Below are 2,734 nucleotides of genomic sequence, written 5' to 3' on the forward strand. Positions count from 1 at the left end.
CTGCCACAGTCACTCACTTCAAACATGCAGGAGCAGGGAATTTTGAAAGGCTGATTTTGACAACATTAGCCAATAGTTTGGTAAATGAGGCCCTGGAAGAAAGAAATAATATTAACTTTGATTAGATAGCATCCATGATTAGAAAGCTGATGGAGCAATATGACAATGATAGGTGCAGTACAAACAGATATAGTTGCACAAACTCTTCTCCCCTAGGACTTAAGCATATTAAATTATAATTATAAACAGGAACAGTTTGATTCTATTGCACCATTGTGTAGGATTCCTGCAGAAAAGCCAGCACTAGCATCTTATTCTTACAAGAATGTGGAAGGGAGAAAGGAACAATGTTTTGAAGGCTTTATTCCAGGGGTTGGCAACCTTTTAAAGTGTAGCAGGGGTGCACTTTAACAGAGCTTAGCTCCAAACATGGGCTGCTTCCAACCTGGCATGCACCACCACCTCCATCACAACTGCCAGTGATCCCCCTCACAGTGCCACCACCACTTCTCCATACCATCCACCTGCTGTGCAGGTGAAAATCCCTTCCCTGCTGCCAAAATGCTGCAAAAGGCCCCCAGCTTCATGGACTGGGTACAATGGCCCTGCAGGCCAGATCTGTTCCACAGGCTAGCGATTTTGTTGCATTAAAAGTTCAATCTGTGGCTGCTTGCATAAAAAAAAACTTGATGGCCCTACAACTAAATCCAATCCCATTCCTGATTTGTACAATAACTCAGACAAAAATGGAAATAAGTATCTTTCATAGGAGCAGCAGGCCTGCTCATGTGGTTATGTGAAAGATTGTTACTGTCCCCCTTGCTTACAAATGTGTGTGGTGATAGTGTGACACAGTAAAGTAAAAGTGTTTATTGAGAATTGTATAGTTTTGCAAAACTACACAGATAATAGGGCAACGAAAAATCCCTGTAAAAAAAAAAAGACAACATTGCTGAGACATTTGGGCAATGCTCTAGCCTTCTAATTCAGAGTCATTCCAATGCAAAAGAAAACAAGGTTCAGTAGTGTACCTAGTGGTGGATGACTGGTGCGTGAGCTCCAGGCACCAAGTTAAAGGGGGCACCAGCAATGGGAATTGGGGGGGACACTGAGGGAGGGTTCAGGGATCAGGGCAGCATGGCTGCAGGAGGAGATGCCACTGTATTCAGCAGTATGATATCCTGGTGACAAACAGGATTTGGCAACACCCCTAAAAAGCAGGCAATGCTGATAGAAAAGGAGAATGACCAGAGCAGCAAGAAAATACAGATTCAGGTGCCCCCATGGCACCTTCTTATGGATCGCTGGGCTACGTTTGTGTTGTACCCATAACGTTAAAGCCTAAACAAGAGCAATCATGAGTCATAATGTAGCCATGATGGTTCAGGAAATAGGCCACAAGCAAGATTTGTTTAGTAAAATCTTTTATTGGACCAACTTTATAGTTGAGAAAGACATTAGACAAGTTTGGGACAAAAAATACCCTTCCTCAATGCAGACCTGGACACAGGCATGGGCGAACTGGAAAGCCGCCTGGGGGCCGGACAGAAAGGGGGCCTGAAAATGGTAATTTTTTTCTGTTGTCTGATTATTACTATAATTATCTCTGGCAAAGGGGGACCTGATACTAAAAGTTTGCCCAGGGCCGCCAGGAGTCTAGGTATGGTACTGCCTCAATGGAAGAGGCACTGCTTTACCTCCTTGAGATGAACTTGTAGGTTGGGAAGGGAAAGCTGACCCTGCCCCGAGACTGTAGCAGAGCTGGGAAGTGCCTGCCTTACAACACCTTCAGACACATGCCCATAACCTGCAGACCCAACCTTACATTTTCAGTCCAGGTTTTAAATGCCAGTTGTATCATACTGGCTCAGTACAAAATTGCCTGCAGTTTCAGCATGAAATAAAAACAAGATTAACTTTAAAAAATTGCCATAATAGAGCTCAGCCAATGCATTAATTGTATAGTATTTCATTTTATTTACATATTTTTAAAAGAACCACAGTTCAGCTTTTAAAAAGTTCTTTGAGTGTTTAAGGAGAGAGGGTGGGGAAGAGAAAACACTGAACATTTACAATCTTCACATGCTTCCCCCACACACAAGCATACACCCTTAATTAAAAAATGGTGTTGATTAAAGAAAGCAAAGTTGGCAGTTGTTAGTCTATGACTGAATGCTAAGTTTAGAACAAGAAATAATGACACTCATATTTCTAAAAAAAAACTACGGGCTTGATCTTAACATATGCAAGGTCATAGAATTTTCCCTTGATCAAGCCAAATATTAGTCATTTAATTCCTTTAGTCTTTTATTCCATACTGGTTCAAATAGTCTTTAAGGAACTTTAAAAATATTCTCACCCACCCTCCACTGCTGACTTAGTATGTTTCTGTTTGGAGTGCTCCGGGTTCTTTCCTTCACTGTGTTTCTAATGGAGCTTGAAATGGAGATGCCTTTTGGATTACTTCCTGGTTTCTGCATCAGGATTATGGATGATGTTAAAACAGCTCTGGGAATACTTTGTCAGCCCAGTGCTGCCAGATGGAGTATAATTGTATGCTCTTCTCCTCCCTTGTTTGTTTTTATTGTCACAGTGGGTCAGCGGTATGAATGACTCAGTAGGCGACAAGACGCTAGCACTATGCAAAGCTACAGGAGCTTCCTCTTTGTATAGTCTCTTCCCTATCACCTCTTCTTAGATTTGTCACCCCTGAGCATCTCGTCTTCTTTTCCCC

Source organism: Gavialis gangeticus, unplaced genomic scaffold, assembly GCF_001723915.1.
Source record: "Gavialis gangeticus isolate Ggan-Ray unplaced genomic scaffold, GavGan_comp1, whole genome shotgun sequence".
NCBI classification, from domain to species: Eukaryota; Metazoa; Chordata; order Crocodylia; family Gavialidae; genus Gavialis; species Gavialis gangeticus.